The sequence below is a fragment of the Drosophila santomea genome, chromosome X, assembly GCF_016746245.2.
Source record: "Drosophila santomea strain STO CAGO 1482 chromosome X, Prin_Dsan_1.1, whole genome shotgun sequence".
In the NCBI taxonomy this organism is placed as follows: Eukaryota; Metazoa; Arthropoda; class Insecta; order Diptera; family Drosophilidae; genus Drosophila; species Drosophila santomea.
Window position 1 is genome coordinate 20,338,372 of NC_053021.2, and position 26,995 is coordinate 20,365,366.

The 26,995-nt window shown below is 39.2% G+C and overlaps 1 protein-coding gene and 1 long non-coding RNA gene across 3 annotated transcripts in view; both read right to left on the reverse strand.

Annotated features, from left to right (window-relative positions):
- LOC120457327 (innexin shaking-B) overlaps nucleotides 1-14,292 on the reverse strand; it is a 147,998-nt gene extending 133,706 nt beyond the window's left edge. The window contains exon 1 of the mRNA XM_039644833.2: nucleotides 13,998-14,292. The gene's annotated coding sequence lies outside the window, so the exon portion shown is untranslated. The remainder of the gene's footprint in view (nucleotides 1-13,997) is intronic.
- A 259-nt stretch (nucleotides 14,293-14,551) lies between these two features.
- Nucleotides 14,552-22,491, reverse strand: LOC120456129. 2 transcript variants are annotated; one of them, XR_005616814.1, is made up of 3 exons: nucleotides 22,462-22,491; nucleotides 20,754-21,060; nucleotides 14,552-14,598 (listed from the first exon to the last, which is right to left on the reverse strand). It is a non-coding gene; the product is annotated as an uncharacterized LOC120456129 (long non-coding RNA). The 2 variants fall into 2 exon arrangements; XR_005616813.1 differs by having other exon boundaries at nucleotides 20,754-21,063.
- Nucleotides 22,492-26,995: the final 4,504 nt, after the last annotated feature.

Consider the following 26,995-nt stretch of genomic DNA (forward strand, 5'->3'; position numbering starts at 1 on the left):
AACCTCCGCCCAAGCATTTTTAATTATTTATTTCTGGTACAAATAAATTCTGATTTCCGTTGTCTGCCCGCGTGCGTATGTGTGTGTGTGTGCCCCAGTGTGTGTTTGTGTGTGCTGCAACTAATTATGTGAGCTCAGTCCTCACACACGGCACACACTAAGCCGCGTGCGTATTAAATATGAATTATATTTTTGGGAGCCACTTCCACTGCCACTTCCGTCATGGCATTGCCACTGGCTCTCAACCAACTGCCAAGTCAACAACAATGGCTCGCAGCGTCAATCAGGCCACGTCGACGTCTCATCAACATCTACGTCATCACATTTCCACTGTGTGGCACTGCTCTGTTTGTGTGTGTGTGTGTACTTCTGTATGGGTGTGTATACTTGGTGTGTGTGAGTGCAAGGATGCAATATTTTTTAGCTGGGCCGGAGTCCGTTTTTAAAAGGAAAACTGAGTGCGCAACTGGAAGTTGCAGAAACCTTTTTGTGATTCCAACTCAAAGTTGATTAAGCAACAAACATATTTTTAAGCAGTTCATATTTTGAAATATATAATTATCTTGGAGTAAGTTCGTTTTTTAGTGCCAACAGAGAAGCGTACAAAACAGCTCTAAAAATCTTTATCAACGATTTCCAGTTTGCAAAAGCAACTTTACTGCTAAAGGTTCGCCCATTACAAGCGTTGGTAGTAGAGAATTAGAGCTGAAACCGGAAACTAAGCGAAAATTTCTGCGAATATATGAGTGCAATTTATCTCGGTGGCCAACGACGATACGATGGGCACAATCACTCCGAGCTAGACCTTCCCATATGGAGACCTATTAACCCAGCTTTTGTCCGCCCCATTCCGCCTATGCAGCCCATGCCGCCCATTTTCGCCCGGTTCTTTCCCGTATTTATTTGTTGGTCGTTGTCGTGGTTTCCGGATTTTGTTTTGTTGCAAATGTGCGCTGTTCCATAAGCATTGTCAGGCCACGCCCACAGCCCACAGCCCACTGGCCCCATTTGGCCGCTTTTTACCCGCCCACTTTTCCTAAGCGGCTACATCATGCGCTCAACGATGCGACAACGTTTTATTAATAATACTTGAAGGGCTGATGGGGTTACGAGGAAATGTTGCAGGCAGTCGGCGCTTTTAATGCCCCACATAAAGCGCCAAAGAGTGTGTACGAAGAAAGTGGAGAAAGGAGAGTGCAGAGAGAGTGTACAGAGGAGCAGTTAGAAGGGCGAGTGGTGGGTGGGTGGGTGAATGGATGAATGGGGGAGTGGAAAGTGGAGCGGCTCATCTGACGTTACTCATACGCCGAGTGGATTGCATTTGGTTGCCTTTCCTCGTAAGTATGTCATTGCTGGTTACAGCTGCTGCAGCGCCCGTGAAATGAGTAAATACGAAATAAAAAAAAAATACATACATATATGTATATAAATAAATAATGTGGCAAGCAGCTGAATGAAATCATTGGTCCGTTGCTAAGGTTTCCTTGCATCATCCCAAAACCTGAGGACAGCAAAGATTAGTGAGCAACTAAGGTCCGGAAGTTTGAAGTTTGAAAACAGCTTAAGGTGCATTTAAATATTTTTCAGGAATAATGGGAAAACAACAAGTTATGTGGCACAAAAGCTTTCAAACCATATTATTCACCCCGAGTGTTAGTTTTTGTAATCCCCATAAAATGCTTAACGGCGGCTTAGTGCTTGTTTCGGGGCTTTAACTAGTCAGGAGTTTACTGGTAAGTATTTTCCACTTGCCTACATATGTATGTATGTACATACTTGTATGTACATTTACATACATCCATATGTAAGTACCTCCCCCCGGCCGCATCGTTCAACTTTCATTTTGGGCTGCTAACGATGCTGCTGATACATACTAATAACTTCTTTCATTAAAAATTCTTATGGGCTGCCGTCAAAAGCCATAACCGTCGAAAGGGGCGTGGGCGTGGGCGTGTATGTGGGCGGAAAATGATGACAGGCGGTGGAAAATTGTTGCTGGGTCGTATGGGAGATTGGGGGCGGGGTGAGCACACACTTGAGCGACGCTAAACTCGTCCAATTAGTAGCATTTAATTTGGTAAACAGCGGCATTTTCGTGCTTTTGCATTTTTTTGTAATTAAAAGCGAGATGATGATAATGATGTTGATTAAGAAGAAAATGATAAGGAAACGTTGATGAAGAGGGAAAGCAACAAATGTGATAAAGCAAAAGGGAAGAATAGCGCGAGCTGATGAGTAGCGCCAGTTTTTCGCGGGCTTTATGTGTCAGACCATCTCTTTCACTCACTGCATATCCATCTCTTTTCACAAGAGTGCTGTGCACGGTACATACTTTTAGTGGTAAGTGTTCTTAATCATAAGCAAGTCTTCTTTATCGTGTAACAGTGAATTTTCTCCGTGTGTATCCTGAGCATATGTTTGCATTGTTGCCGCATAACAGCTTCAATTTTTTGGCCATTTTCACCGCACCATCCCCGAATTTTCCAGTCCCCCGCACCAAAGCCATTATTTGGATGTCAACAACGTGCCAGGGAGATGATTGCCCCGGAAAATCTGCCCTCCCCTTCCAAAATTTGTTCATCATCCCCCCCGCCCCATTGGCCAACACTTTCGCTTCATTTTTTGCACCTGACCATCCAGTAAAGCTTATTACAAATGGACAAAAAACACACTCACCTCAAATAAAAAACGAAAAAATAGGAATGGCATTTTTTGGGCTCGGTTTTTTTTATATTTTTTTTTGGGCAAACTTTGTCAGTGAAACCCAAACAACGAGTGGAGTAGAACAAACAGATTAACCGCAATAATGAACACGGACAAACGCACGAGAGCGGTGCAAAGTGGAAAATGGAAAATGGAAAATGGGGGGCAGATAAAAAAGGACTACGGCGTGACAAGGAGGTGGGGTCAGGAAGAGACCTTTCTATAGCAGTTTCTGCTGTGCGGGGAATATTTTTGCGCATTTTTAGATTTAGACGAAACAGTATTTAAAGGATAAAGTTATGCTACGAATAATTTAAAGATCTAACTAGGCTACTATTAAAAATCAAATAAGCTAAAATAGGTTGCACTAACATTTTCCTTGTGAAAAGCATACGCCCTGTGAATTAATTACTTTACCCTACAAATTCCGTCGGTTGGTCAGTGTTCTGTCGCAGGCTCAAGAAAATGCGGACGGAAAATGGTCCGCCAGCTGTGGTCATTTTCCGAGTCACAGGTTTTCTTTTTTTTGGGAGGGGACAGGTGTAGCGAAAAGCAAACTTAACACTGGCACACAAACACACGTGAACGCATTTAAAGAGCTTGGTAAATTATGCAGAGCCACAAAGCTGGGAAAACCAAGCAGAGTGAAGAGGAAAAGCAGCACAGCGGAAAAGCGGAAAAGCGGGGACAAAGCACACATACACACACACACACACACCCGCACACAGAGCCACCATCATCTCAGCGCGACTAATAAACTCAACTTAGCTGGCATAAAAAAATATCCATGCAAATTAATTAAATATTTACAGTTTACTGACATAAGCCGAGGACACAAAGCTTTAGAAGAAGAAAGGCGACGGCGACGGCGAATAAGCGGAAGACTGGAAGAGCGGAAAAGCGGAAAAGCGAGAGGAAGTGGCGAGGAGCGCGAGAGCGAAGTGAACTTTCCGCTGAATTGCAAAAATATGCAAAGGTATGCAGGAAGTGTACGAATGAATGACTGAATAAATGACTGACTGAGTGAATGACTCAGCCTAGAAGAGCAGACAGACGGATTATGACGAAAAACTTGGCAGCCAGAAGGAAGTGGGCTAAACTACTTGATACCCCTTGCTTTTAAAATTACTCAAAGTGGCATTATTGCGAGAAGATGGCATAGAAACACTTTAGCATTTAATTATATTCTTTAATTGGACACTTTTAGTTATGGTACTATTTATAATTTACTGGAAATATTTGTAGGATTGGGATTATGGAATTAGTAATGGTAACCACTTGAGAATGCAAAATATGATATTATATTTTCTACTGTACGAAAACCTATAGGAGTTGTTGGCCGGCGTTTCAACTCCCGATCTTTTACTTTAAAATTGTTTGCGCTCTTCCCAATTTCTGATTGACCATATACCCTGCTTAGTCTAACACCAGAGGGCATTTCCAGCGGGCAACCAAGGCAGATATGCTACTCTCCTTCTTTTTCGCTGAATAGTTGAGCAGGCTCACCTGCAAAATGAAATTAGTGCTAAGGCAAGGTGAGGACACGAAGTTATTTCATTTGAAACTGGCAACAACGGCGAACAAACAAGCCAACGAAAAAAAACTGAGGGGAACAAATAAACTTTTATGTTTGTAATCAAATTTTTGCCAGGCTGCTGACGTTGGGCATAATACATTTAAATCAATGCAACTCAGTAAGCGGAGAAACGGAGAAATTCTCGTGCATTCTCTAGAGAAACCGAACTAAAGAACCCCATACGCTGACTTAAGTTGTACGTCCTAAATTACAAAACATGGAAATGTAAAACTTAGTGCTCATTTTAAACAGTCCATCTCAATTAGCAACTAACTAACAATCGTATCAGGTAAAATATTAATAAGTAATTCCTAGACTTTTTACTCGGCGTGCGATTAAATTATTTATCCATCTCAGTGGTGACCTAATTGTGCTACTCGATATGTTAATTACTTCCCAAAGCCTGACACTTAACTTACGGCCAGCAAAGTTTTCCCTTTTCTTTTTGCCGTGTCACCTACATATCACTCACGGCCCCATTTCCACTACCGCTCCCCGCCCACTTGAGAATTTTCCCAATTGCAACCCCAAAATGTTGCACTTGACAACGGGAATGGCAAGAACAAATAAAGAGGGAAGACAACGCAAATGAAATACCAAAGTAAAATACCAAAAATATTCGAACAATGAAGAACCCAAAAATGAAAAGCTGGAAAAGTGGGCGGTTGGGTGACTGGTTGGCAGAATAGCTGTATGGCAGTATGGCTGTATGGCTGGTTAGCAGGGCTAAGCGTTTTCGGGGAAAACTTACGCCCTGCAGGGCTCAACTTTTAATGGCAAGAGCAAAGAGAACAGGGTCGAGGCACAGAAGCGTGTGCATGGTACACATGTTCCAGCTGCGGGTTCCAAAAACAAGAGCAGGAAAATCGGGGGTTTTTCCGACGGCGGGCGGCGGTCGGCGGGCGGAGTGGGGTACGGCATACTTAAGTGCATGTTACCCGAACAATTTACTAGCGTAAGTTGGAAATTTTTGAATTGGCTAAGAAGCACAAGCAGCTCAGAAGGGAAGAGCAGGGCGGAAAGGAAAGGAAGCGAAACGCAAAAACTTAAAAGGCATGAGGCGGTGTGGCATCACTGAACAGCTGAGAAAAAGTTAAGAAAGCCTCACAAGAAGTTGAAATGAAGATTTATTTGCCTATTTGCTTATTTATCTTTGGCTCAACTAGAGGCTCCATCAACATGAGCCGCCGACCACCCAGCCCACCAAACAAAAAAATGCCACCCGCCCCCACCCGGAAAGTGGGTGGAAAAGTTGCCAGCAAAAGGAAATTACGTTAAGTACCGAAAACTTAAACGTCGAGTGGGTGGCTGCAGAAAGTCCCAGCCGTGTGTTGTGTATAGTTAGCATGTTATAAATGTTGTAAAACATCTTCACACACTGAAAGACATAAAGGAGATATTAAACGGCGCGTATTTCGTTCTACATCAATTAAAAAAGACTTTATAGAGTAAACTTTCGGTTAAGCTCTTATTTTATCTAATAACTAATGTTTTATGGCTTACAAAAAAATATATAGACATTTTTACAGGCTTGCGGTAAAATAATTTAGAGTCTAAATAAATTTGAATCTTAAGCCAATTACTAGCAATTTTATACCATGTACAAATGCCTTCTCTCAACCTTCTGTAAACATTAAAATTGCTGCCTTCTTTATAGAGATCAAGTATCTTCCAGCTGAATGGAGACTCCACTGTGCTCGACTTCACTCAAATGGGCAATTTAATTATACGGAAATCACACAGAATTCATCTAATTAGTTTGGCGTTTTAATTGCCCGGGGGAGACCGCTGGAGGACACTTGTCTCCACTCCACTAGCTGCCATAAATAATGTCATCTCGGTCTGGAGCCGGAGCCGGAACTGAAACTGAAACAGAAACAGAAACTGAAACAGGAGCCAAAGGACACGAAGGAGTCTGACTCCTCCTGCCGCCGCTTCAATTGTATATGTGCCTTGGAAATATTTCAATAATAATTCCTTCCATTTGTGATATTAAAAAATATACCCGCGCTGGCATTTGTAGCCGTATTTGCGTATTTCCCTACCTGTTTCTCTGCCGATCTGGTTTGGGTCTGAGTCTGAATCCGAGTTTGCATTTGCATATTCTTTATCTGGCAACCAATTGGCATGCGTTCCGTTTGCATTTTCCCGACGTAATTGGCCAATGCAAAGAGTATGAAACCAAGCAGCAAAGTGCACAAAAAAACAGTGTATGAAAATGTAAAAAGAGAATGTAAAAAACAGAAGCAATATTCAGCGAACACAGAAATGCCAACGAATCAATGCTCGTTTAATAGGCTAGGATATTATATATACATATTGTCGCCTTAAAAAAGAAATTAAATTCGTTTCATCATGGAATAGTTACATAAGCAGTAAGCCAAAAAAAATCAAAAGTCTGTCTCTCCGATTTGTAAGCTCAAAATGTTCAATTAAAAATCGAATACATCGATCGCGATGGAAGGACACACCACTTTGATGTTGCTTCCTGCTGACAATTTATTTATAGAAACATGATATTTACTTCACATCAAATGCAATTCATGACAACTAAATCAAAGGCTACTAATCGAAGCGAAAAGTTTTCTGGCGAGTGCCTACACTTTTCCGGATTGGGGATGGGGATGGAAAACCACTTTGACGCTTTATGCGCCTCGAAAGTAAACGAGGTTTTTTAATATTTTACCACGCACACACAAAAGTGCTTTCAGTTTAGTTAAAAGTTACGTAAAGACCGCAAAACGCCACTCAAAGTGCCAAATTTCACGCCACTTTAAGGATCCCGAGATGAGGGCTGAGTGGGATGACTTTTAATCCTTTTTGCATTTTGCGCTGCACATAAAAAGCATCATTAAATAAACATGAGGACATGGATGTATGATTGCCCCAGACTCCCCACTCTTCAATCTCCAAGAACATCGAGAATCTCCGGCAGATGCGCCCGTTTCCGCTTTGGCGATAAAGTTTATGGCCAAGTTGGAACTGCCGCCAATGAATCTCCACCCCGCTCCTTCCACGCACTCTTTTTAATTTAGCCAACCTGCCTTTTTGGATTGAAAACTTGTCCCTTGCCAGCAAACAAAACAGGCCAAGCGAAAGTTTGGTTGCTCTCCAACTTTCAAATACACTTGACGGTGGCCACCATATCTGGATTAGGTTTAATCGGAGTAAATTAGATTTACCAAATGCACATTTACTTGTACTCATAAATCGGTAGAGACGTCAAAATTACAATGCCCCACGTTGGACGCCACTTAAGTATTGAGCAACTAGTTCCTGACTTACATTTTCTACCTTAAAGATTTATTCATTTTTAAATCATTAACAACCGTAACAAAAAGACATAGACACATTTTTAGAAACAGAAATCAGTCACCCAATTCCAGGCTGCACGCTATAATTGCCATGCCGTCGAAACAAAAGAGTATATGAATACAATAAGACGATGAATAAGTAAAAGAAAAAGAAGCGGCAAAGACAGAAACTGCAGCGAATGAAGAAAGGAATCAAGTTTTTAGCCTTAACTTCAACTCGGTTCCAACTTCAAAACTTCAAGTTTGTTTGGCCAATTAAAATTGTGAAATATATTTGTCACGACTACTCGTTCCATCCTCTTTGTCTCCCGCCCCGCTTTTAATAAGCAAATGCAAATGTCGCCTGCTGCCTGCTGCTAAATAAATGGCCAAATTGATTTATGTTGCGAGTTATGGGCGGAGAAACCAACGACACTGGAGCAGAGTGTGGTTTTTTTCCTAGAGGAGGATTATGGTGGGGGTTCTGGGATTGAAAGACCGTAGAACTGCGGCTACCAACTTTCAAAACTAGAAAGAGCAAGTGTGGAAGACTCGTATTAACAATACGACCTGTATTTCAAAAGGTGATGTATTTGCCAATTATAAATTATTCAACATTAATTTAAGTAGGGGTAGGCTTACAATTATTACGATCATTAGAGAGGTTCTTGGTCAAAATACTCAACTAAATTTGGGTTTCCACTGAAATGAGGCCAAAAAGACCTAGCAGCATCGCAAAAATCCATAAAGTAAAACATATTTTTTCAGCTGAATGAAGTGAACTGAAATGGAATCAAATATCCTTCTTATTTAACCACCATCTCTCTCCTCCGGAAAACTATCTTTCCGCCCATTCTACAAACTTTGCACTGCCTCCACCATTTTACCATTTTTTGTATCATTTTTTCTGCGCTAGATAAATGCCGTCTGTGTGTGTCCTTATTTATGTTCCCTGGCTGGTGATGGTTTCCGTGTTTCCATGTGTTCGTGTGCCGCTCACATCTTTATTAAAGAGACGGTCGTAGTTTTTAATAAAAATTCATTCAACCCCCGCCAAAGGAAACTCCGTCGTTCCTTTTTTTTTCTCTCTTTTTTTGGGTGAGTATGTGGGTTCATCTAATTTATGTACTACTACAGTGGGTAGTGGACTTTGTGGGTGCCTCCTAATAGTTTTTAACTTAAATGGGAAAATAGGAAAATGGGCTGGGAGACAATATACCTTGGCCAAAAAGGACGCAGGCGAATCTCTGATGACGACAAAGACGCCGAGGACAATGTTTCCCCATCAGCCATCTCCTACGTATTTCTACTTAAACTATCTTCCACTCTTTCTGGCCATTTCCTCGCTCCTCTCCGGCTGTGCGTTTTTTTCTTCATGGCGTCTTGGAGGCGGCTTCTTTTTGGACCACAAGCAGGCTATTGAGTCGTGTATCTTGGCAGCATCTCACTTAGTCCTTTCCACCCAAAACCCCATCAGCCCAAGCGCCCAACAGCCCAACACCACCCAACTCCTTATGGTAGATGGCTTATTTTATCTGTCTGACTCTCGGGCGATGGTGGTGTTGGTGGCCCCCCATTCGTGTGTCGATATTTTATTTTTATTTGAAAAAATCAATTTATGGGCTCTTTTGCAATAAACGATTTCTCTTTTATTTGTCTTCCCCGGCAACGTTCGTTGTCGCTGGTCGTTGTTCTTGGTCTCCTTGTGCTTTATGGTCGCATATCCTTATAATATTTTCTATAGTTGTCAACGCTTCAGCTACGGCATCTCGTTCTTTTTGGTTTCCAGGACCCCCGGCCTCCATTATTCATTGTATGCCATACCATATAGGCTACCCCTCCACACATACTCAAGTATATGTTGCATGTGTGTGTGTGTGTGTGTGTGTGTGTGCCGGGCCCGATTCATTTTTTACCCCATGAGATAGTTAAGGAGCAGCAACGAAAATGGGGCGCAAGAAGTTTGTTTTGCCCCTAAGAAAAATGACCCTCAAAAATTTTGTATATATGCGATAGTGTTGGGGCTAAGGCTGGGGCAATAAAAAAAAAATGGCCTGTCCAAAGGGGCAAATGCATTTCACTTGAAAGGCTTTTGACCAGACTCCTTCCCAGCAGCGAGCGCAAAACACATTAGAAAATATTCACTTAGGGCAAACTATTTGCATATGAAGTCATCCAAGTGCAACTGGGCGGATGATTGATAAATGAAGAAGTCAAGCGGGCTCGAAATTGAGGAAAATTACAGATTTACAAGATGAAGCAATACGGATAGTAGTTGAGAAATGGAAACAACAATTTGAAAGTTATGTGAGAAAGGAACATGGGGAATATATATTCCCTATAAAAATACTACTTAGTTTTTTTAGAAACTTAAAGTAATAAATAAAATAAAGTCAATGTATTAAATGTTTATTTACATTTTATAGTTGAGCTTTCATTTAAAACATATTCTTACAGATATTCCACAAATTTATTTATTTATTCTTCTCAAATCAATCTTTTGAAATCAGATCTTACAAGTTCCAGGAGCAATCTATTCTTATTCTTAATCATCAACCTAATTTATTTGGTGCATACAGCGATTTAAAGATTCGCTTGACCCTGTACGCTATCTTAAATGCTCGCAGTTTCCATGGAATTTTTGTATAATCTATTGCCAGTATATCCTTCCTTTTGCAAGAAGTCTTTGTATAATTTAAAGCCCCGTTCAGCCCCTTTTTTGTGTTGGGGTACTGGAAATGAAAAATTTAAATCGCCGCATTGGCCATTATTTCCACTTACAATTCTCCTCCCAAATCGCCTTCTACCAGCTTTGTTTGTACTATACGTTGGGGCTTCCCTTATTGGGGAACGGGATAACTATACTTGGCGATAGTTTTGGTGGCTGTGTCTCACTTTGTTGGGTTTTTATTGTTGCTTTTTATGCGCTGTACACAAGTTTTTATTCTCTTCTTTATATTTTTTGCGCCAGCGAAACTTTCCTTTTATTTATTTCCTGCCTTGCAAGTGCCTGCCACGCCCCATTTAAAATGGAAATGTTCTCAGCCATTTTATATTGTGTTTAATACTTTTCAAAGGAGTGGGAACGTAGGCGAATGGCTTTCAATGAAAAATTTTCAACAATCAAAAAAATTACACACATTTTTCTGCCATGCCTGATAATTTATGAACTTGTCAAATGTGTCTCAGTTTTCCCACCCATTCAGGCATTCGCTGTGCAAAATTTATTCATGCCTCTGCTGTTGGAAAAAGAGTTTTATTTATTGTGATCGTCGTGGCGCAGAAAAAATGAGAGTTTAACTTTATGCGAGATGCAAAACCAAATGCATTCCACTGCAACAGCAACGTCCTTTGAGCCCTTTCCACATGTGGCAATTATTTGTGTGTGTGGCCTCGCCCTTCCACTCTTCTTTTTGGGGCTCAAATTAAATTTACAATTTGTTTGGCCAAAGCCAAAAAGTTCAGCAGAATTCTGATATCGGGACAAAGAAAAATGGCTGCGCGGCGAGTTAAAAAACGAGTAAAAGCGTATTTTTAAATAAAGGAAGCGGAAGAAGTGCCATACTCTTGTGACTATTTTAAAATTTCTTAGATTTAAGAAAACAGCGAATAAGCTTCCGAAAGTGATGGTTCATATACATATTTGTAATATATTAAATTTAATTGCGAAAAAAAGGTACATAAATATACTATACTATATTACTATAAAAAATAGTTAAAGTTATTTTTCTATTGCTTGAAATACCTTCTTCCATAGATGTCACTGCAGTTATCGCTTTTTTATTTTAGTATTTGTTAAGTTAGTTTGGGTAATGAGGCTAATCCAATTTAAGCTGTCGCTGTTCCATTTTTGCGCTTCAAAAACTGAATTTCGTTTCTATTTTCGTTTGTCTCTTTTTATTGAATTTCCATTTCGATTTCCATTTGGTCCGCCCGACAACAACGAACAATGAACTGGGACCGTTCTGGCAGCCCCCTTTACCCCCTCTGACATATTTGTGATCTATCAAAAAGCAATTCACTCAACCGAACCATCAGCATTCATTTGGATTCATCCCCGACACCCTCAACCGTTCAGCCGTTCAGGCATCCATCCATCCATCAATCAATCAATCATTATGCTCATAAAAATTAGCAACATCAAGCGGTAAACGGGAACAAATGAAACGCTGCTCCAAGCCGCAAAAATGTTTGCATTAAAATTAATTACAACTGAAATCGTAGCCCAGAAATCTACGTCTGATGAATACAAATTGTGTGGGCGGCATAAAATATGGAAGCGCATTAAAAGGGTTATGCCATTGGCATCCCACGGGGCGTATGCGCAACGCCTTCAGCAAAGGCACTCGGCGACCGTAACAACTAAAAATCCATCAGCACTCCGTGCCATGCCCCCCCTGGAAATGGGACACATGTTGGGGACTTTCACACCACGTTGAAAGGTGTTTCCCCGCCGGACAAATTGGAGGGCAAACAAAGAGAATCCAGGTCCAAGCCGAATTTTGTATAATCTTTCAGTGCACTGGTGTACTACACTCTGTTATATAAAAATAAACGTTAAAAGGATTTTGCGAAAAGTTATATTAAATGAAAAGGTAAGCCATACATTATATTTTAGAGAAAAAAAAATTTAAATTACTAATTTAAATTAACTAATACCAAAAAATAAAAATAAAATTAGAATATACAATTTTTGACTAAAAAGTATGCATTTAATATTCATATTTCAGGTAGAAGTAGAATGCTTATCCATATTAAATTAACAAACAAAAATGGAAGCCAAAGTCAATTCCAAGAAATGTAATTAAGGGATTAAAAGATACATAAACTCACAATTCGGCCAATCTTCTTTAATTTATATGAGCACCACTTCATTCCTGGAATTCGCCTAGAAATTTGAACGAAATGTGTTGATCTCCAATGCAGGGATTTTCATTGTATTTATTGCCGCCCGAGTCAAGTGGAAAATCATGTGAGGGGCGGGGGTTCACACACATGCAAAAGGGGAGTGAAGCTGTTGGAAAGTCTTACAAGCCGCCGAGTGACAAAGCAGGCAAAACATGGCTGGCATGTTTGTTTTATAAACAGCTTTTTTATTGCTACCAGGAGGTGGAGTAGGCCACGACATGGCCGAACTTTTAATTTCTCAAATTTTTGTTCACGTTTAGAACCACAAAACTTAACTGACTCGGTATATTTTGGGTTTGGGGAAACATTTTGAAATACATATTATTGATATTACGCTTGTAGCATTTTTTATCATCTCAGTTGGCTGACTGAACCGAAGAAAACCTCCCATGGCTCCTCATTTCCTGTCTCGAGTTTGTTTGCTTGCCTTCCTCCTTCGGAAGTGTCTTTTTTTAGCTCCTTCGAACTCTTTGATTTGATTAGTGCTAACCCCGCTCCATCTTCTTCTGATTGCTCTATGAATGAATCCCGATGAATGGCCACAAAGAAGAGAAATCATTCCCCTTTTTATGATTTTTTGCTCGATTTTTCAGTGCTGAAATTGGTTTCACTTCGTCAGCGTTATCCGTACATATCAATGTGTGTGTGTGTTTGTGTGTGTGTGCAGGACTCTGAGTCTGATTCTGAAATTAGCTTGTTTCCTGAGCTGTCGCACATGTGCCACGAATTTTCAGCTTCCAAATTGAGTTACGAAAGTGGAATGATGTTAATGAAGCGCCGTGTGCTCTTCGCTGTCTGTGTGTGCGATTTTTTGATTTTTCACTTATATTCCGAAATCTCAACTTCCTATCAGCAATTTGCTACTTTGCGGTTTTCATCAGCTAGTTTTCGCATCCACAGATGACAATTTTGCTGACTTCGATTAAATATAAGTAATAAGAGTGTACAAAAAGCTGACCTATTTAAAAATTTATATCCGATTTGTGACATTTTCTTGAATATAATATATTAAAATTGTGAACTGGCTTTGATACTTCATATTTTCCATTTGTTTGATATCTTTTGTACTCTCAGGCATCACTTCACTTCTTCCACTCATTTGTCAGTGTAATACTCACGATGATCTATGCCAATCTATTCCAAAAATCTTTTCGTGGGCCGTTTTCTGTTCAATCTACCGCACAGTTGCGACTCATTAAGAAATCATTTTTCACAAGGAGCCAAACAAACATACGGGCGGCAGCAACAAATAAATAAAGACAATTTGAATGGAGGGACCGGGGGAATGGCATCGTTTGGCTAAGAATAGAAACCTAGGGGAACAGGCACTTGTTGAAAATGAAACGAGACGGAGAGGGAGAGGGAGAGCGAGAGGCAAGATAGTCGGCAATGCCATGACCTCTCATACATTTCCCAGGAAAATCCCATTCAATCCATCCATTGCATGTCTTAAATTCCGGAAAATTACTACAAATAATCCAGCAGATCTTGGAGGAATTTCCATTTATAGTATTTACCTTGATTTCTTTTCGGCTGCCTCTACGATTGATGATCCATTTATGTCGCCGTTCTTCTGGCTGTTGGGTTTAACATATTAATTTATTGAATTGAATTAAAACGCGAACTAAACGGAGTATTTGAAAGAAATTAATTATGCTGTATTAGATGTTAGGTTATTGTTCTTCGCGATGAAGCCACCACACACTTTTTGCACTTTGATCTGCTTTTTAATATTTGTTCACTTAATTCTCGCCTCTTTTCGTGTTTATTTTTGACTTTTGTTCATTGGATTTGCAGCCCTGTGTTTTTTGTTTAATTTTACGCTTGTTTTGCTTTGTTTTGGTTGATCTTGCTTTTTAATAACTTAAATGCAATTTGTTCTAATTAATTTATATGATATGTTGAATTAATTGCATTTTACTTTCGTAATATATTTGGACTCTATTTCAGTCTATTTGAGCTTTGTTTACTATTATGTAATTAATTATCAATTAGTTTATTAAGAATAAAGTTATTTAAATTTGAATTTGAAAATATTTCAAATATAGAAGATTCTCATAATAATTCGAAAGTTTTGTTTAGTGTCTCTAGGCTTTTGTCTTAAAAAAGGTCTCCGTGCTGAAATGAAAAAATGTTAAAGAGCAGTTAATGAGTAAGTCGAAAATTCTATTTATGCTAGTGCAGTTTACACAAGAGAGAACGCTATAGTCGAGTTTCCCGACTATCTGATACCCGTTACTCAGCTAGTGGAAGTGCCAAAGAGAGTCTTCAACACTGACAGTTTTTGGCGGTTTGTGTGCGTTAGAGTGGGATAGAAACCAGATCGACTCGGCTATTGATCCTGATCAAGAATATATACACTTTATATGGTCAGAAACGCTTTTCAACTAATCAAGTATACCCTTTTACTCTACGAGTAACGGGTATAAGAATAATAATAATATTAATATTTATTATATTGGCGACGACTGAAGGGAACGATTTCTCGATTCCATCAAATTTTATCATCTGTATTCCATTTTATTGCTTGACTGCATGACCCAAAGACAAAGAAAGAGACGGCAGAGTGTGAAAGAGACGCCGCGATCGTTACCGTCTTCCATTGAATTATGCTGCAATAAATTTCACCTCATAAGCCAATAATGACGAAAACTTTTGTGTTGCACATTTCGTGCCATGCGGCTGCCCTACTCCTGCCACACACCCCACCCCTACCCTTTCCACCTCATCACGCCGTACCGCCCACAAGCCCCGTCTCTGTCGCACTCATTTGCTCTTCCTTTTGTGCCGCCTGCCTGCATAACAATGTCCTACATTCCCAACACGTACCATCGACAAGAACAACAACAACAACAGCAACTTCGGATGCTATTAAACAAGCGAGCAGAGGGGCGTGGCACCAGCCCACTGCCACCGCCCACCGTCCATCCGCAGTGCGAGCGAGATAGACTAATGCGAAAGCTGCATACGAAACGTAACGAAAATTCAAAGCCCAAAGTTATTGAGACAGAAGAGTGGCGGAGAAGTGGAAAATCGGGCTTGTCAGACTTGTCGGTGTATATATGTATATATACACATATATACATATATATATGGACATATATACACAAGATATATGCATATGCAAGCTATATATGTATGTATGTATATCTGTGCACCAGTGCATTTACCCACATGCATATGCGGGCCGTGATTAAAGCCAACTTAAAGCGAAACTGCGAAAGGCAAGCGAAAAGTTGGTCAGAGATAGCGCAAAAGGAGCGGCAGAGAAAAGATAAAATATGTGCAAAAGATTCACTGGGGAAAATAGAGTTTAAAACTCGAAAAGAACATTGTGGAAAAAGAGCCACACTAATATGAGTTCTATTGTTGACTTAATCATTTTAAAATAACTTTATCTTTGCAAGTATTTAGTGCTAATTTTATTTGTTTTAAACGCACAGTTTACCTACTGATCATTACACTATTTGTTCTGCTTTTCTCCTTTTCTGTAACTTCTAATCTAATATTATATTTTAAGGTCTTCACTCTTCGATGCTTTTCATGTGCTCATTTTAAAGAAACATTTATTGGAGAAAATAGTGTTGCAACATTTCTTGCATTGTGTTAGCAAAGACATTCCCGATCCATCTGCAAAGTAACTGCATAATATAAGCACACACCCTTGCCAATCCCCCTTGTTTGGTGTACGGTCTAGTACAGTTAAGTAGTTACTGTATACGATGAGGCCAGCACAAACATTTCCGGGCTGCTTTCGATTTCAAGACAAAGCCAAAAGTCGAACTTCTTCGGGGCCAAAAGGGGTTGAGTTGGGACTTCTCCGCCGTCATCGCCAGCTCTGAATCTCGGTCACGGGGCGAAAACTGGGGATGGCTTCGGTGGAGAAGTCCTCTGTGCTGGGCGACATAAATTGACGGCGGTTCTATGTATGAAAGGGCATGCCATTAAATAAATATTCCGTAATGTGCCGTCTGTCTCCCTTTGCGAGTATGCCCCCCATCGCTGGGTTCCGAACTATGTATGTAATTAAATTTGGTGTTACTTGTCTGATTCAGTTAGTTTCACCAATTTACATATGGGTCCGGACATGAGAAGCGGCCCCATTTGCGCGATCCTTTCACGCGGTTTTGCCGGGTTTGTCGGGCTTTTCATTTGGACTTTGTGGAAGCCACTTGCAGAAGGTAATGAAGATGATTTTGCTGCTAAGAGTTTCGTTGGGCGACCTACTCGAAGTGAAAACAGCAGCTAGTGGATAGAATGTTGATGGTATTCAAGCGTGTAATAAACAGCGGATCATACTTCCTTTGCGAATGCATATCATATTCTTTATTCTTTTTATATTTTGTTGGTAATATAAAATTTATATTAATTTGGTATATTACAATTAAGGCACTTGTCCTAAAGCAACTATTTACTGCACTCTATCCATCCAATGGCATTTTGTACAACCATTAGCTGTCCTCTCCTTTAAGTGTACACGTTGCTTATTCTATTTTTAGATAGACAATTTTTCATCTTCATTCAAGTACTTTAACTAAGTTAGTGCATCGTTATGTACTCTCCTCTTTAGCCACCCATTTTCCTCGCTATTCATCGTCATCACGAGGCACGCTTATTCTCACTTATCGAAGCATACTTATGGGCGCAGGCGAAGCTTAAGTGCAACATTGTTGCTGTGGGCTTGCACGGAAAAATATTATACATTAACTTCCAAGAAACATGGATATGGCACGATTGCAACTAGTTTTATAATATATAGGGCATTAGCGCTGTCATTTGCTATATTTTTTTCTAGTATGTAGAAGAGATTTTCAACTTAAAGGTAAGAAATATTAAGAAAAATAAATCCACAGTCATTTCCTTGTTGCAGCTGACTCTTTCGCTATAAAATCACTTTTATTCGTACGTAAAATTTTTAGGTTTGACCCTAATACCTTTTCTGTCGGTCTGAAATCGAGAGCTGACTTATTTTCAAGTGTACCCTAGTTGGTGTTTTTGCTTGGCTAGTGTAAAAATAGTGTTTTTGTTGTTTTCTGTGCGCTGCCTCATTGCATTTTCGTTTTTGGGGGCATTCGCTTGATTATGTATATTTACCCTAACACATGGAGCAAGGATGGAGAGGGGGTCGCGGATAGTTGGCCTGTAATTGCTATTTACACTGGCACACTCACACACACACAGATACTCACTCTCACATCGAGCGAAGATCCTGGCGCAGACACATACACATACACACGAGCACATGCACAATTATGTTTGTGTGCCTGATTTGATGGCGATAGCAGGCCAGGCCAGAAACCAAATCAAAGCCAACAGCAAACAAATAAATACAAACACAAAGGAAGACTCACACACACACACACACACACACACAGATAGTCACCAACACAAAGGAGGCGAGAGAGAGCTGGCCGTGTGCATGTATGTATGCAAAATTTTGCAATGGTTTAATGCGCGACCTAAAGACCATTTAAACTAGGACAAATGAGGCCAGGCGCAGGACCCGAAAACCCAAAACCCAAAACCCAGAACCAACAATCCACAGCCCAAATCCGTAGCTGAAACTCAGATCACAATGGAAGGATATGTCGAGACGACAATAAAGGAAGTCACTTTTGTTTTCAGCCCGCATTATTCGCCATTATGCAGTGTGCTCCAGTGTGGATTTTTACCAGGCTTAAATCAAAAAAAGATAGCGACAAATATGCGACACTTTCGTCCATGTACATTCTCCCTGAATATCCTGCCATCTGATTTTTCGTACTGGGATGTTGTTTCCTTTTTCCTGCTCGTAAATTAGGTCAAGCGTAAAATGACAATAGCTAAAATGAAATCTATCAAAAGCGGACCACCTATTGGCTACCGAAAGTGCGGAAAAAATCAGAAGCAGTAACTGAAGTATTAGGCCCTCTCTGTTCCTATATATTATATTATACGTTCCGAAGAACAAAAGATTTTGGGAATTAAATTTATTAATCTTACAAGGCAAAATAAGAGTATCTATCGTAAGTGTATTTACATACAGATATAGCTCAAAATGGTTTATACAAATGATCGCTAAACAAGTATGCCCTTGATTACCCTGTACCGGAAAAGTTTGATTATGATTCCGACAATTTCTCTTCTGCTTGCCTGACCAATTGATGATGCTGGCTCCGAGTAAATTTATTTTATTTTAATTTATTTATAATATTTTTCATCAATTAGTTTTTCGGGCTTTTTCATACTTTATTTTATTTGGACTGCAGTCCTTGTTGTTCATTTCGTGTGTGACTGAGTTTTTACTGGCATGGCAATTTTCAGTTTATGGACATGATTTCCTCTGCGCCGTTTCTGCTTATATAAATAAATAAAGAGATGCAAAAACAAAATTGAAATGAAATTTCATATGTCATTATATTGCACAATTATTCCAATTGTTTTTTTGCTTTCAACTTTGCTTCGCCTGAATTTTTTTTACTCTATCGACCGTTTTTTGTTATTTCTGCATATTAAATGCGAAAGCGCCAGCATTTGCATTAATTTTTTGTGGCCATTTTGATGTTTTTCCTCCATTTTGATGATTTAATATGGCAAAATGTGCGGAACCAATTTGGAAACATACACATGTATGCATGGAAATAAAACCGAAGAGGGGAGAAAGCCCCTGACAATAATTATTTGTGATGGAGGAAGCCAAGTGGCCATTTCTTTGCGAAATTCTGAATAATTTTACGATTGAGCATTAATGGATGTGACAGCGTTGTTTTTAATATAACCAAATTGAACAAATAAAATGAAAATATGTTTAAGACTCGATGGGCAATTATTTTGCCCATTATTTTGGGAGTGAAGGATTTGTGCAGTTGTGTTTTAAATAATTTATCAATTATACCGAATGCCAATATATACGGAAAACTATTCAAAAGTTAACCAAATATACCAAATGGCTTTTTATTTATGAACACGCATTTTCAAACCCATTTTTTTACGATAGGGTGGTTTTCTTTTAAGTCTCTTAATGGACAATTACTCCTTCTTATTCCAAATATAAAAACAACAACATAACTTTGATCAGAATAATAAATCAAATTAATTTTTTTCTCTAGTCCCCCAATGGCATTGAACTAATTTTCCCGCAAACATAAAAGAACTTGTGTAATTCGCAGTAAAAGTCGAAACTCGTATATCAAAGGCCTAAGGCCCTCTAAAGTTAGCATAAGAACGATCTGGCCAATAGGATGGACCAAAGGCGATGGCTATGCATCCAAATTATTAATAGACCGTCAAAAAAAGACCGTTGAGATCGGGAGATGTTTTTCCCGCTGCGGTTCGCTGGGTTCTCAATGAGAGATGGCCAGGCAAAGATGCCGAAAGACATGAACAAATCATCAAATCAACTCGGCATTTATTTTAAAAATATTGTAACTTTTTCCCATTTCGCTTGAATGATTTTCGATTTTGTTTATGTTTGTCTAGCGACGGCAGCTGACGGCAGAGTTTGTTTACAAACTTGCTTAAATTACAAAAATGAAAGGGCTATAGACGGATGGGTTAGGAGTACAAAAATTTGCAGATTTACATATTGTTATTGTTAAGCATTAAAATAATAAAGAAATGGAATAATAGCACTTTTAACATTTTGCAATATAACTAATCATATAATTATAATTAAATATCTTAGAAAAGCAATTGCAATGATATATATTTAAAAACACATTAATGATGCAATACCAATAGATTCATATAAAAAGTATTTTTATCTGCTAAATGTACAATAACATTAAAATAATATTGTTGAACAAGCTAGATGGAATTTCCAATAAAATTTTTGCGTTTAAATTTCAGGCATTTAATTTAAGCCCACGGAAAAAAGCTTGTCGATGAGCCATTCGTTGCTTTTTTTGAAGTATTTTTGGCATATTTAATTATTCATTTGCTATTATTGAACAATTGATAAACAATTGCCTTTTCGCACTTCATCACTGGTATGGAATTCCCAGTGGAATTATTTGAATACATATGCCATGGCTAAGCAGAGAAAACATATAGTTTTCTCAATATTTATTTGTTTGAGATATTCTTTGATTTGCCGGTGAAATAGGTCATTCCGATCAGCGCGTATATCCAAAAAGCGGAAGTGTTCGGCCAAAAATTGGCCACAAATCAGCGGACTTAGCTCATAAAAAACACAAGACAAATACACAAAAAACAATGGGGGATAAACACTGTTGTACAATTTTCAATATATGCATATAGAATACGTGCATGAGGCAATATTTAGATTCACACACCTTGAGCCACTCACTCAGCCTCAAAGGCAGCCAATTTGGCTGCCTAGCATTTTGTCCGGTTTCCCAGTGATTACGGTGTTTTCTGCGTATGCTGCGTTGGTTTTTCCTTCGATTTTCACTGGCGTTTGGGGGATATTTCACTTGTCCAAAGTACAATACCCTGTTGCCGCTGTATATCTGGTTTTTCTATGCACACGCACTGCATATTGCCAGTTTTGTCGACTTTCTTTTAGCCTTACTTTGCAGTTGGACTTTCATTTGATTTTTGCGGCAGGCTCACACACAACACCGCACGTTGTTGTTCTCGCTGCTGTTTAGGGTTGTTTTTCGTTACATTTTATTTCATACATTTTGTTTTTATTTTGTATTTTTATATATAAAGACAGAGAGCACGTTAAAAAAATTTGCAAAAAAAATTCAATCGCTTGCACGCGTTGTAAGTTTGAAAAAATATAAGAAACAATATTATTGGGGAACGCCGCCAAACGCACGTGTGTGTGTGCGAGCGTGTTCGATTGACTGTGTGTGTGGTGTGTGCGAGCTGGTGTGTGTGCGTGCCAAGCACTAAGTGGGAATACTGCTCCAGCTTCCGTTTCCGCTTTGCACTGCACTTCCGTTCAGCTCCGTTCGTTCCGTTCCGTTCGGCGCTTCGATCTCGACACGACTCGACTTTTCTTCACGATTTCCATGTTTCAGTTTCAGTTCTGCTCTGCCCGCAGTCGGCGTCGCTATCGCGGTCGGCAGAGACGCCAGCTGTGGCGGTGGCAGCGGGAGAGTTAACGTCGGCGCTGCGGAGTTGCAACTTCTGGAGAGATTCGGTTCTCTCCAAAACTGCATTGCCTACGAACTTTGTCTAAAACTAGTGGCAATTTTTGAAATTATATTATAGATTTGGCTCAATTCCCTACATTAAACCGTATCCTTTCAAATATGATCAGGCCATTTTGAATGTAAAGAAGTATATTTCTGTTAAGCCCCTTATTTTAAATGGTTTTCAGCTCCACAATCTAAATTTTCGAAATAACAGCGAGTAAGAGAATTAAAACCCTATTTAAACAAAAATAGTTATTTAAGAAAAAACAAAGTTGTGAACAAAGTTTTTGCTCTGAATCTTTTAACTGCTCGCAGATTTACAGTATGCACACTTATAAAAATGGCGTAATATTTTGGTTCATTCGGTTGATTTATTCTCGTTTTTCACAAAAAAAGTTTTCGTTTAAATTTTCTGAGCCTACACATACTACTAATAATTTATCGAAATTGCTAAACGTAAAAACAAAATTATTTGAAATAATTTTCTAGTTCCCAAGTTTTACTAAATTTGCAACCAAACAAAATCTATTCAAAATAATTTAAATCATTGTAACTACAATATTTCATTTGAAAATCTTTTGATCTGGCTTCAATCAATGGTAATAATATTACGATTTTGGAAATGGAAAAACGCATTCTCCATTCTTATTGCCTGCCAAAATAAACCGGGAAGCGTCAAGAAACCCCCAAAAACTAGTAATCCCAAGTGTAGTTTTTCAAATCCTTCACACACACAACACACTGGCTCACACACACGCGGTGCAATAACGGTGTTACGGCTGCCAAAAAAAAAAGCCGCAAGAAGAGAGTAATGGAGAATTTGAATGAATGTGGATATGGATGTGTGGCAGGTGGAGAATATAGGAATGTGGGAAGAGCAAATCAAAACGCAGACCCGTGAACGTGTGCGAACACGCGGAAAAACAAATGCAAACTGTTTTTGCTGCAGGGAAATTCGGAAAAACGAAATTCAGCTGAAAAGCCGACGGCGACGCCGACGACGGCAGCGCAGCCGAAGCGCCGCCCGAAGTTGAGCCGAAGTCTTCGGCAGACAGACAATTGCGGTAAGCGTGCGTAAGCGAGAGCGGAAGGCCAAGCTGCTCGGCAGGAACACGAAGTGGCGCGATGCCACTTCGTGCCTCTCTGCCGACGTCTCTGCCGCGCTCTCTCCTGCGAGGGAGCAGAGCTTTCCGAAGAGTCGGTGCTGGAGAGATGGACGAGCTCCTGCTGCAGCTGTTTGTCTTCCTGTTGTGCGCTTGCTGCATTGCCATCAGTAATTGACAAATTGCCTACATTGAAGCGCTAATTTTTCAGCAAGAGAAAAAAGTGCGGCAAAGGGGGGAGTGGGATTGGTGAAAGTAAGACCAAATACAACAACTATAATCAGAAAAATCATTTTCACACATTTAACGATGAATCAATGTGAAGATTCTTAAATATATTTACTTTAGTATTGCATCAAGCCAAATAAAACTCGTAAACTATATTTGAAGCCCTTTAGGAAGTTTGAATACCATAGAAATTACAACATTTTGAAAAACGTGACTAACAATTGTATTGGGTTGTTTTTGAAATGCTTTAAGCAAAACCCACCAAAGAAATAGAAAAATACCAAATTGGAAAATTTTCTTGTTTTTTATAAATAAGTTATATTACAAGAACCCTAACAATATTATATCAAAAGGAGTTTCAGTTTAATTTAAAATTAAACGGTAATATGGAATTAGATATTTAATTTAAATAAAACATGTAAATTTTATTTTCATATTCTGAAATCCATCTCTGGCCGCTTGCAATTCGAGCATTTAGTGAAAAACTTAATATATGATAGGATGTGCAACAGAATCAAAAAGCTGCCTGCTAACATTTTGTCCTTTCACATTTTGCCCCAGTTAACATTAGCCGCCTAACAGAGATCGCTCCCAACTGCAGCACTGTTAGCGTCGGCAGCGCTGTCGACGTCTCTAGCGACGTTGGCCGAAAAAAACTCGTTTTTGTGTCTGTGCAGAAGGCATTCACACCGAAAAGTTTTCGCCGCTTTTCCGTCGCTTTTCGTGCTGCACGTGCTTTTCACGTTTTCAAGCCGAGCATCCCCTCTCTCTCTTTCCCTCGACCCCCGCTCCACCCCTGGCCATCTTTCGCCCTTTGTGGGGTTTTTGGCCTGCCGGTTTTGCCATTTTGCGGTTAACAAAAATATTGCATATTAATGTGGGCATATTCATGGACAAATGTTTTAAATTTAAGCGTATAAATACTACAAATTTTCTTAGGTCCGGAAAACCGAAGGCTTATCACAAAACTAAGTGCAAACTATACTGTGCTGTATTTCTTATATCAAAATTTAATTCCCTTAATAGCCATATTTTTAAATATATCTATTAATTTAATATTGCCGGAGAAAAAATATAACGTTTTATTATCGGTAATTTCCAAATGAAAATCGGAAATTCAACGTGCATATTAAATAAACCTTTATAGCAGGACCTAATTTCAAGAATATTGGATCTTTTAAATCGCTGTGCAACTACACGTTTGTAGCCACCTCCTGGGGGTAAATCTTGTTTAATGTTCTAGTTACTAAAGAAACTTCAACCAAACTGAGGCACCGCAAAAAAAAACTAAACAATTCAGGAAATACGCGAAATGATTTTGAATTGAGTTTAAAAAATGCACCAACAAACAGAATCTCCCACAAACACAAGCACTAACACATACACACACACCTGAACATTTACAAAAAAAACACAAAAGGCATTGCTGGCTGTTGTTTCTGCTTTATTTAGGTGATGCAATCGAATGCGGCATTCCACCCACACACACACACACGGAGTTTCGCACACACATGCATACATAGACACACAAGCACTCTAAAATGTTTTTTGTTGTTTACTGTTACGCGAAGTTTTCCACTTTTCTTTTTGTGTTGATTTTAGCACGAATTTTCGAGGTGAAAAGCGGCGCGTGTTAATGCACCACTTCCTGTTGGGCTACTGTACCGTTATTATTTTGTGTGGCATGCCGGCAAAAGAACGGCACTTCTCTCGCACACGCTCTCTCTTTCTCTCTCTCTGACTCTCCGTTGGCGATTTTTACCCGCTCGCAGTTCGCTCAGCAAAGCCGCATTTCGCCGACGTGCAGCCGGAAAACTGCAATGTGCAAAACTCCGGGCATGCGATTTGAAAATTGTGTCGTCAGCTTGACACAATTTTCCAGAAAATGCGCCTGGAATGGAGCGGGGGATAGCCAGCCGAAAACCAGTAACAAAAACGGGAGCAATCATATAGGGGTTATAGGGGTTTGCGGGTAACCGGGGCTAAGGGGGCATAGCTTTGCAGCGGCGCATTACGAGTTTTTCGGCTTCGGGAATCGGGAATCGCTATTCGCGATTCGGGATTCGTGATTCGGGATTCGGGATTTGGGACTCGGTTCTGCATTTGTTGATGTAGGTCTGGATTTTCAGGACACGTGTCCCCGGCGGTACTGCGTGCTCCTGTCCTGGGTGGTCCTGCGGCGGGTGGGCTTTATAATTGGCCGATTTTCGGTTTATCTCGAATCTTTTTAATTTTATTTGAAAATTCTACGGAATTATATCCGATACAGGTCTGCTTCATGGCGAGCTAAATATTTTAATCTGTTCCCACTATATATGTATGCATGTGTACGTGTGTGTGTGCGTGCGCGTGTGTGGGTAAGTCTGGCTGTACGCGTTTGGGTGTGTGTGTGCGTGTGAGTTCAATAGCATTTTGGGCTGGGAAATAAAAAATAAATAAAACCAAAAGTTTGCAGCTGCAGTGCAGTGAGAGAGAAAAAGACACGGCGAAAGGGAGAGAGAAAGGCGGAAGTGAGACAGGTAGCTTAACAGGCTGTTAACGCGTCGAGAGATTAAAGGCAAAGCTTTTAAGAGCCAAAACTAACGACCAAGAGATTAAATGGCCCTGCAAAGTGATCGCTTGCTCTTAGGCGATCTGAAAACACAATGCTCACTTTCAAAATTAAGCCAAGAAAACATTAACATTAAATGTCTTTACTGATCACATAATCAATGTGAAATAACCTATAAAAGGGCAAATAATAATAACAAAAAATACCATTATTAAGTTATTTTGATTCTTAAGTATTGGTCTATACCCCGTGTAAAATTTACATTAACCTACTGACAATGACGTCACTGACCTAGTTGGTCAAGCAGTAAATTTTAGAAAAATTAAAAGGGGTTGACATAGCGATAAGCACTGACAGGTAAAGTTACTTTTCACTCAATGACTCAATCAAATCACACATTGGAATGGAAACCACTCGATTATGCCCACTTTGTAGTGATCTATCGCTTAGGGTCCCCAACTAGGATTAGATAAGTAATCGGAAACGTTTTTGCATCATAAAGCGTGTAGTCGAGTATGTTTGAATTTGATTAGCTTTAGTAAGCGAAAGAAACTGACTATTTTTGACTGAGCGGTAAATAAATAAAATAAATATAATAAATAAATAAAATAAATAAATAATATTGTTGGGGTAATAAAAAAATCAGCAAGCTAACATAGTAATTAGATAATTAGATTAGATTACATAACAATTAAGTAAAGTGAAATGCATTTTGCATATGTAACCTATAAAGCATACTAATTGTTGAACTGACATGAACGACAAGAATTAAGCAAACGCTGCCTCGACTACCAGATACCTGTTACCCAGCTAACTAATTATAAATAAATATGCCTTCCGTCATCGATTGTGCGAGGTGGTATTGTAGAATATCATATGAACTTGAAAATTACAAAATGTTTATTTATTTTTAATACTTCACTTAACGCCTAGTCCCTTACTCCTCAATTCTTAAACTCCTCCGTAATAGGGCTGAACAGGTGCTATAAACTTAATGAATGTTATGCCTTGTAGATGAATGTAACGCCTTTAGTTTTTGGAGGTTCTTCATTTATTCATTCATTTCTTCTTCATTATTTCACTGGGAGTGGTTAGCTGCTTACCCAAATTCCCGTTGATTTCCGAAAATGATCTTTTGATCTTGGTATGGTCTTTATTAATTTATTTATTTGCATTACCGCATACTTATTTATTGTTTTATATTTGACATTTGTTTTTCCTTAAATGCACTTAAAATTACAACAAGATGGAATGCTATTGTTGATTATCTCGAATGTCAACCTGTTACTTACTTTTCAACAAGTCATGTATGCCCTATAATTATAAATAAGTAAATTAAGTCTTTATCAACACCTTTATAATACAGTTTTATTAAACTGTATTTTATTTTTAGGAAATAGACCAAAAAGACTTTTTTTTCAGCCTCTTAACGTCGCGGTTCGGGCGGTAAAAAAGACACAATTGAATAAGAAATTGTTTACAAAAAAGACAAGCCAACGTGGACAAGACGTAGTTTATATTTCCTTTGTAGTTTTAAAAATTTTAAG